Source organism: Arachis duranensis, chromosome 4 (assembly GCF_000817695.3).
Source record: "Arachis duranensis cultivar V14167 chromosome 4, aradu.V14167.gnm2.J7QH, whole genome shotgun sequence".
Lineage (NCBI taxonomy): Eukaryota > Viridiplantae > Streptophyta > Magnoliopsida > Fabales > Fabaceae > Arachis > Arachis duranensis.
Window position 1 is genome coordinate 68,382,654 of NC_029775.3, and position 10,551 is coordinate 68,393,204.

The 10,551-nt window shown below is 40.2% G+C and overlaps 1 protein-coding gene across 1 annotated transcript in view; it reads right to left on the minus strand.

Moving 5' to 3' along the window:
* Positions 1-10,119, minus strand: part of LOC127746792 (uncharacterized) — a 75,693-nt gene extending 65,574 nt beyond the window's left edge. The window contains exon 1 of the transcript XR_008008568.1: positions 10,022-10,119. The gene's annotated coding sequence lies outside the window, so the exon portion shown is untranslated. The remainder of the gene's footprint in view (positions 1-10,021) is intronic.
* Between the last annotated feature and the right edge of the window lie 432 nt (positions 10,120-10,551).

The window sequence follows — 10,551 nt, forward strand, 5'->3', positions numbered from 1 at the left end:
CATAGGCTTTCTATCCTAGTCATGCATGATTAATTCATCTTATTTAGTCAACTCCAACAAATAGAGAGAAAGTCAAACAAGATAATCAATCATATCACAATGATAAACAGGAATTTATCTCATTACGTCAACTCTAACAAATAGGGAGAAAGTCTAACAAGACTAGCTAATCTCAATCCAAAAGTCCTAACCAACTTACTAATTAAACTAGTAAAAGATTAGCGTCAATGGAAACAATATTCCATAAGTCCTAATCAACTCACTAATTAAATTAGCAAAAGATTAGCGTCAATGGAAACAATATTAACTAACAACTCTAGATCACCAACATGAGTTGGGTATTAATGACTCAAGATCACTTAATTTCTCTTTCCAAGCCAAGAATGCTAAAAAAACTACTCTAACATCCAACCAAGCATTTTGTCAAACACTTGGTGGGCACAAAAGGAAAGCATAGTAAATGTGCAAGAATAATAAAATTTACCAACTACCAATAGCAAGAAAAGTAAAATCAATAACTCAAATCAACAATAAAAATAACATCAAACATAAAATTGCATTAAAGGAAAATTAAGATCCAACAAGGTTCATGAACATAAAAGCAACAAAATAAAAGAAATGAACAAGTAAAAACTAGAAGAGTAGAGATGTAACAACAAGAAATTAAAAAGAGAAACTAAATCAAAACAAGAATTAAAAGTTGGATTCAAGAAGAATTAACTAAAACTACCCTAAAATCTAGAGAGAGGAGAGAGCCTCTCTCTCTCTAGAATTCTAACCTAAAACATGATAAAAACTAACTATGACTAAGTGTGTTCATTCCCCCTTCAATCCTTGGGTTCAATAGCATCAGAAATGGGTTGGATTGGGCCCAAAATGAGCTGCAAAATCGCTGAGGGCGATTTCATTAAAGTGGACCCACGAACAGAATCGGCGCGCGCGCGGCATGTGCACGTGCGCGTCGATGGCAAATTCCCAATCCGCGCGTAAGCAATGTGTACACGTGCGCGTCCTTGTGAGAAGCCATTTTTTGCGCGTGCGCGTCCATTGGTGCATTCCATATCTTTGTTTCTTCATGCATTCTCCTCTTTGCATGCTTTTCTCCTCATTTCTTCCATCCAATACTTGCCTTATGAACCTGAAATTACTTAACAAACACATCAAGGCATCGAATGGGATTAAAGTGAATTAGAATCACCAATTTAAGGCCTAAAAAGCATGTTTTCACATTTAAGCACAAATTAAGGGAGAATTACAAAACCATGCTATTTCATTGAATAAATGTGAGAAAAGGTAATAAAATCTCCCAAAATAAGCACAAGATAAACCACAAAATTGGGGTTTATCATGGACATAAGAGAGTTAGTCCTTCAATTGAATGAGGACTACCTTGTGTTTAAGACTCAAGGATCTTCTTCTGTAAACATGGAGAGAAAGCATGAAAAGCTTCATCCAATTCTCTCCATAAAGAGTCAAGCAGAGCCTCCACACTCAAACTCTAAGTTTGGTGTTGGGAGGCCACAATCATGCTCTGAGCATCTGCGAAGCTCTGAAAGAGCTTACTGTCAAGCTAAGCGCTTATTAGGAGGCAACCCAATCTTATTTATCTATGTTAATTACTTTTTCATTTTATTTTCCATTATTAGTTTATGTTTTCTTTAGGTTGATGATCATGTGGAGTCACAAAACCAGCTGCAGAATCAAAGCGGAATCAAAAATAGCATCAAAAATGGCACAACCTGGAGGACAGGCTTACTGGCGTTTAAATGCCAGTAAGGATAGCAGAATGGGCGTTTAACGCCTAGTCTGGCAGTATTCTAGGCGTTAAACACCTGAATTGGCAGACAGACTGGCTTTTAACGCCAGAAAAGGGGTGTCTGGTGTTTGGTTGGCGTTAAACGCCAGAAAGGGGCATCACCCTGGCGTTTAACACCAGAATGGGCAGCAGAGCTAGCGTTAAATGCCAGAAATGGCACACAGAGGGTGTTTAAACGCCAGAAAGGTGTAGGGATGAGAAATCCTTGACACCTCAGGATCTGTGGACGCACAGGATCCCTACCTACCCCAACTCACTCTTTTTCTTCCTCACACCTTTCCATAACACTCTTCCCCAAACACCATTCACCTATCAAATCCTACCCTCTTCCCCATAATCTCTTCACCACTCACATCTATCCACTATTCCCCAAAAACCCATCATAAACCCCACCTACCTCACCATTAAAATTCAAAACATTTCCCTCCTAACCCCACCCCTTCTCACACGGATTCCCTCTCTCCCTTACGCTATAAATACCCCTCCTTACTCATCCACTTTCACACATCACAAACACTTCATAACCCCCTTGGTCGAACCATTCATACCCTTCCATATCCTCAATTTCTTCTTCTTCTCCTCCTTTATTTCTTCTTTTGCTCGAGGACGAGCAAACCTTTTAAGTTTGGTATGGAAAAAGCTCTGCTTTTTGTTTTTTTCATAACCATTAATGGCACCTAAGTACATAAAAACCTCTAGAAAGAGGAAAGGAAAGGCAGTTGCTTCCACCTTTGAGTCATGGGAGATGGAGAGATTCATCTCAAAGGTCCATCAAGACCACTTCTATGAAGTTGTGGCCAAGAAAAAGGTGATCCCCGAGGTTCCCTTCATGCTCAAAAAGAGTAAATATCCGGAGATCCGATGTGAGGTTCGGAGAAGAGGTTGGGAAGCTCTCACCAACCCCATCCAACAAGTCGGAATCTTAATGTTTCAAGAGTTCTATGCTAATGCATGGATCACTAAGAACCATGATCAAAGTGTGAACCTGAACCCAAAGAATTGGCTCACAATGGTTCGGGGAAATACTTGGATTTTAGTCCGAAAACTATAAGGTTGGCATTCAACTTGCCAATAATGAGAGGAGATCCTCATCCTTTCACTAGAAGAGTCAACTTTGATCAAAGGTTGGAACAAGTCCTCATGGACATCTGTGTGGAAGTAGCCCAATGGAAGAGAGACTCCAAAGGCAAGCTGGTTCATCTGAGAAGGCCTGACCTCAAACCCATGGCTAGAGGATGGTTGGAGTTCATCCAACGCTATATCATTCCTACTAGCAACCGGCCTGAAGTAATTGTGGATCGGGCTATCATGATCCATAGTATCATGATTGGAGAGGAAGTGGAGGTTCATGAGATCATATCTCTAGAACTATACAAGGTGGCTGACAAGCCCTCCAATTTGGCAAGGTTAGCCTTCCCTCATCTCATCTATCACCTATGTAATTCAGCTAGAATTGTCATAGAGGAAGACATCCTCATTGAAGCAGACAAGCCCAAAACTAAAAAGAGGATGGAGCAAACAAGAGAGCCCACTCATAGACCTCAACAAGAGCATGAGGAAGTCCCTCATTAAGAAATTCCTGAGATGCCTCAAGGGATGCATTTCCCTCCACACAACTATTGGGAGCAACTCAACACCTCTTTAGGGGAATTGAGTTCCAACATGGAGCAACTAAGACCAAGAGCACTCCATCATCCTCCATGAAATCAGAGAGGACCAAAAGGCCATGAGAGAGGAGCAACTAAGGCAAGGAAGAGACATAGAGGAGCTCAAGCACTCCATAGGATCTTCAAGAGGAAGAACTAGCCGCCGTCACTAAGGTGGACCCGTTCTTAAATCTCCTTGTTTATTTTCTTTTCTGTTTTCAGTTTTTATGCTTTATGTTTTGACTATGTTTGTGTCTTCATTACATGATCATTAGTGTTTAATGTCTATGTCTTAAAGTTGTGAATGTTCCATGAATCTTTCACCTTTCTTAATGAAAAATGTTTTCTAAAAAAGAAAAAGAAGTACATGAATTTCAAATTCTATCTTGAAAATAGTTTAATTATTTTGATGTGGTGAAAATACTTTTTGTTTTCTGAATGAATGCTTGAACAGTGCATATTTTTTATAGTGAAGTTTATGAATGTTAAAATTGTTGGCTCTTGAAAGAATAATGAAAAAAGAGAAATGTTATTGATAATCTGAAAAATCATAAAATTGATTCTTGAAGCAAGAAAAAGCAGTGAAGAATACAAAGCTTGCGGAAAAAAATGGCGAAAAATAAAGAAAAAGAAAAAGGCAAGAGCAAAAAGCTAGTAACCCTTTAAACTAAAAAGCAAGGGTAAAGAGGATCCAAGACTTTGAGCATCAGTGGATAGGAGGGCCCAAGGGAATAAATTCCTGGCCTAAGCGGCTAAATCAAGCTGTCCTTAACCATGTGCTTGTGTCATGAAGGTCCAAGTGAAAAGCTTGAAACTGAGTGGTAAAAGTCATCATCCAAAGCAAAAAGAGTGTGCTTAAGAACTCTAGGTACCTCTAATTGGGGACTCTAGCAAAGCTGAGTCACAATCTGAGAAGGTTCACCCAGTTATGTGTCCGTGGCATTTACGTATCCGGTGGTAATACTGGAAAACAAAATGCTAAGGGTCACGGCCAAGACCCATAAAGTAGCTGTGTTCAAGAATCAACATACTAAACTAGGAGAATCAATAACACTAGCTGAATTCTGAGTTCCTATGGATGCCATCAGTCTAAACTTCAAAGGATAAAGTGAGATCCCAAAACTGTTCAGAAGCAAAAAGCTACTAGTCCCGCTCATCTAATTGGAACTAAGCTTCATTGATATTTTGAAATTTATTGTATTTTCTCTTCTTTATATCCTTTTTTTTTAGTTGATTGGCAACAAGCAACAATTTAAGTTTGGTGTTGTGATAAGCGGATAATTTATACGCTTTTTGGCATTGTTTTTACATAGTTTTTAGTATGGTTTAGTTACTTTTTATTATATTTTTATAAGTTTTTATACAAAAATCACATTTCTAGACTTTACTATGAGTTTTTTTGTTTTTCTATAATTTCAGGTATTTTCTGGCTGAAGTTGAGGGACCTGAGCAAAAATCTGATTTAGAGGCTGAGAAAGGACTACAGATGCTGTTGGATTCTGACCTCCCTGCACTCAAATGCGTTTTTCTGGAGCTACAGAAATCCAATTGGTACGTTCTCAATTGGGCTGGAAAGCTAACCTCTTGGGCTTTCCAGCAATATATAATACTTCATACTTTGTCCGAAATTTGATGGCCCAAACTGGTGTTAAAACGCCCACCAGAGACTCTTTTCTAGCGTAAAACACCCAAACTAGCATCCAAACTGGCGTTTAACTCCAGAAAAAGCCTATGCACGTGTAAAGCTCAATGCTCAGCCCAAGTACACACCAAGTGGGTCCCGGAAGTAGATTTCTACACTATCTGCACTTAGTTACTTATTTTCTGTAATCCTTAGTAACTAGTTTTGTATAAATAGCACTGTTTACTATTGTATTTGATCTTTTTTTGATACTTTTATGCGATTTTTTATATTTGGGGAGGCTGGCTATTCGGCCATGCCTAGACCTTTTTCCCTAATGTATTTTCTAATGGTGGAGTTTCTACACCTCATAGATTAAGGTGCGGAGCTCTGCTGTTCTTCATGAATTAATGCAAGTACTATTGTTTCTCTTCCAATTCACGCTTACTTCTTTTCCAAGATATACTCTTGTACTTAATTCAGTTAAGTCAAAATAAAGGGGTGATCTGTGACAATCATCCACTATCTTTGTTACTCGCTTAGCTAAGATCCACGTGCCTGACAACTACAAGCGATCTACATGATGTTCAACGTAGTCATTGGACGACAGCTGGAGTATAGTCTCGTGGGTCTCTGATCCACAGATCTGACTTGTCTCTCCTGACAATAGAGCATTCGAATCCGTGAGATTAGAACCTTTGTGGTAGAGGCTAGAACCAATTGACAGCATCCTGAGATCCGAAAAGTCTAAACCTTGTCTGTGATATTCTGAGTAGGATCTGGGACGGGATGACTGTGACGAGCTTCAAACTCACGAATGTTGGGTGCAGTGACAGTGTGAAAAAGGATAGGGAGATCCTATTCCGACACAAGTGAGAACCGACAAATGATTAGCCGTGCAGTAGCTGTGCCTGGTATTTTTCATCCGAGACGAGAAATCCGACAGTTGATTAGCCGTACAGAAACCGTAGCTGGACCATTTTCACTGAGAGGACGGATGGTAGCCATTGACAATGGTGATCCACCAACATACAGCTTGCCATGGAAGGGAGCATGCATGATTGGATGAAGACAATAGGAAAGCAGAGGTTCAGAAGCAACAAAGCATCTCCAAACGCTTATCTGAATTTCCCACCAATGAATTACATAAGTATCTTTATTTTAATTTATGTTTTATTTATCTTTCAATTATCAAAACTCATAACCAATTGAATCCACCTGACTAAGATTTACAGGATGACCATAGCTTGCTTCAAGCCGGCAATCTCCGTAGGATCGACACTTACTCGCGTAAGGTTTTATTACTTGGACGACCCAATGCACTTGCTGGTTAATTGTACAGGAGTTGTGAAAAGTGTGATCACAATTCTGTGCACTACACACCCTTAATTTGTTTCTTTACTTCTCTAAACACTGCTCTTGTATACAACTTCGATGCAAACCGCTCGATCGAATCAAGGCCAGTGGTCAACACTGGACTATAGTACGTGGAGTAGAATTGAGCTGTTACTTCATTATTCTGATAGTCCTTTACAACACGATCTAAACTATGCACAAGTTCCAAAATGCTGTCGGTCGATTTAAGGAAGCCCTTAATGAAAGCATTGATCCCTTCACATCTTGAGGTCGTTTTGTAACCCGCACAAAAGGTTCCCCTAAGGTGCCCCATTGCCCAACTTGCTCTGCATTCATACGTGGACTTAACCCAATTGTTATCATCTAGGCCAAGCGACTCCATGGATGCCTTCCAGTACTCCTCAAACTCCCTGATTTCAAAGTTTGCATAAATGGCATTCCTAAACACCTTGCAAAATTCTACTTCTTTCACCCGTTGGACGCAATTCTTCTCCAAGTGCCAACCACAGAGTCTATGTGTCGTCGTCGGCATCACCTCTGCAATTGCAGTGCGCATTACCTTGTCCCCGTCGGTCACCACTACACACGGCTTCTTCTACGCCATTACATCTAGCAGGTTTAGCAACACCCACCTATAAGTGCAAACCTCTTCATCCTCCAACAACGCGAACCCAAATATAGTTGTCTGTTTGTGGTAATTTGATCCGGAGAAAACCACCAGTGGTTTCTTGTACTTGTTAGATCGGTACGTTGAATCGAAAGCCAAGACGTCACCAAATAGCTGATAATCCATCATCATCTCACCGTCAGCCCAAAATAGGTTGCCCAAACGATTGTCTGGGGTTCGTGTGTATCGAGCCACGCTCCTCATGTCAGCATTTGCCTTTCCCTCCAAATAACTGATAGTCGCCGCAACGTCGCCACCGAGTATTCGCGCGACCCTTTTCCTGTGAACATAATTATACACATCCCGTTTGGTAAATCGGAGCATGCCATACCCACCAGATTGCTCCGCCATGTAAGCCATTATTTTCGACGTGGCGATCCCAAACTGCTTCAAACTATCCACCTGTGCCTTGTCACCCTCACTCATCTTTCGATGACTAGGAAGGAGACGTGCAAACACTGGTGGGGCAAGCTCGTGGTTGTGTTCGTCCACGATGGTCCTGACCCTCCACACACTATGCTGCATATCATAGTAAATCTTCAACTTTGCCTTGCAGTCCGTGTGACTCTCCAACCTCTCCTCCCTTATTCGCTCAGGACGGTCATAGTGCTTTGGATGTCTTGTACCTTGTCGATGATAGAAAAAGTCTCTCCTAATCAACACCCCATTCACACGAGCTACATCTCCCTTCCGAACTCCAAAACCCCTTCATTTAGCGAATTCCTTGTAGGCAGCGTAAGCATCCTTCTCAGTTGCAAACTCTTTTCCCAAGAAGTCCTTCGCAGCGACTGGCTGGTGGAGACAACCCTCTGCCACATGATCTGCATCACCCGACCCATCACCATCATCGGCACCACCTTTACTATTTTCCCTGCTAGCGCCACATGTACTGCATTCGAGGTTCTCCTCATTGTCGTATGTATCACCACTCGGACAATAATCTCCACAACTATCATCGGAGGCACTCCTAACCGAGTCTTCACCCTCACTATTACTCGAACGAGTGAAATCCATTGGATACAACTTGGCAACCTTCTAGCCTGATCACATACAAAACAGACAAATCATGCTTACAACCACGTCGTTGGTACAGTCAAAACATCAACTAAAGCTATCATATAGGGACTATATCTTACTCCACAAATAAGCAAAACCAATGGGTCTAAACACACCTCACCAGCTTTAATGCATCTTAAATAAGTTAAATGTGGAAAAAATTAATAACCTACCTGGCACCATAAGTTTAGCAAGGTTCCCGACAGAATTGTAGCCAAAAGGATAAAAATCCTATCCAAATTTTATCGCCGCGAATTAAAAAAACCAAAAAACAGTAACCAGTCATATAATATCAAAAACATATCAAGATCTAATAAGAAATCGGTTACAACCATCTTTTCGTGATATAGTCCATGGTTTCCAGCTACGAAACAAAACATTGAAATAACCATGTCGATGTCTCTAGTGTTTATAAAGGTGTCCTTCCTTAGTAGATTGATACAACTCCTTAATTTCACAACAGCACCCATATTTAGCCGCAAACAGGTAAACAACATTCCATTCAGAAAAAACAAACTACTTTATGATAAGGGTACATCCAAATGCCGATCTCACAAAATCACCCTAGCAAAAATCCGAGCCATCAAACTTATTACTAAACCACGACAACTACCTATGAGGCGGTAACAGGAACTGACCTCTCAATAGCCATGTATACATTATGTTGCCTAGATTGCTAGCAGTACCCATTGCATTAATAATTTCCCAAACCCACAATATATTGAACTTACTAATTTCTCACTATAAACTATTTCTAAAGAATCTACCAATTTTTTCATACCAAACTTCGTCAAATGCTAAGAATGATCTAATTTAACTTACTCTTTTACCAACTACCCTAATCCTTTAACCATAACATCAGCGGCATTTCAGATTTTCACCTACATGCCAATACCAGAATATACAATTTCACAAAACAAGTTTCAGACGTAATGCTCAGATTCAACCTAACCTGATAGTGTTTCGAGACCCGCACTCAAAGCTGATCTTTCACTGGGCAGACCAGCTCCTACCTTCGACTGACAAGCACCGTGGATGACGAGCAACAACACTGACTATAGGACAACCGCACCTCAAAGGCATCGCGTCTGTGATCACCACCGCTCCTTCGTTTCCACCGATCCTTGGGTACCACGCATGCTCTGAAGAATGGCGTCCGTGGAGAGGTCTTTGACCGGGAGGGAGCAGCCAGAACAGACGAGGAAGCCAAGCACCGAAGACAGGGAAAGTCACGAGACCCACGGCGGCTATCTTGGTGAATGCTCCTAGGGTTTTTCCAAGTGACAGGGAAAGACTAACCCACCCACAGCAACAACTCCCTTGGTTACCCCAACTCTTTTTGCGAACAAACCTGAAGGCCCAACAACGCCACTAACGGGACACTCTACAACGAGAATCCCATTTTGAATGGTGCTATACAGCCGGCTTACCAAGCCCTTGAATGAGCCTCCCCAGCTTCCTGAGAGCTACCTGCTTTCAGCCATACACAGACAACACGTGTCCACAGCAGATTCAATAAAAATAAGAATCTGTAAATATGTACAAAGATGCATCATAGTAGATCGACCCATTTAAGAATAAAGAAATTTTAATATTAAAATTTGGTGTTAATAGTGTACCTCTATTATCTAAAAATCAACTAAGGCATAGTATGCATCAACTGTAAATCAGTCCTCATAGGATCATAGCATCAACATGCAGGACATGATATCACAGCTAATTCTGAAGAAATAGGTAGGAATACATGCTCACAAGTTTAAAATTAATGCGCACAGCTACAAGTTTAACTAAAAATTAAGATTCAAAACACAAAATGGTGCTAAAATAAAACAAAAAAAGAACAATAGAATCATCAGCACCTGCAGAAGAACGCCAAAAATGAGAATCTCACCAAAAACAAGAGCAGTGATAATCGAATAGTGACTGGCGGTAATGAACGCAAGCAGAGAGGATCCAACATGGGATTCGAATACGTATTAAAGTAAATTTTCCTAGATATGCTATATAAATATAGATAGTACTATCTAATCCTAATTACTTCTAATTATATTCTAACAGAGAGAAATGACAGCTTCACGTACCTGCAGAAGAACAACATATATAAACTGGTGGCGGTGGTGACGAACCAAAACGTCGAGAAAAGATCGAAAAATGAGGACAAAAAAACACTACCAGAAAAGAAAAATAAAGGAGTTATGAATGAATTTTCATGAAAAAAATCTGTGGTCTTGATACCATATTAGAAATATGAGAGTAATTTGAAGAGTGTATTATTCAAATTGCTGTCAAAGATACAATGTACAAAGGTATATATAAGTACTAGAAGAATTAAAACAATAAAAATACAAAATTCTACAATAAATTCACAAATATGCTAAATGTAGATGAT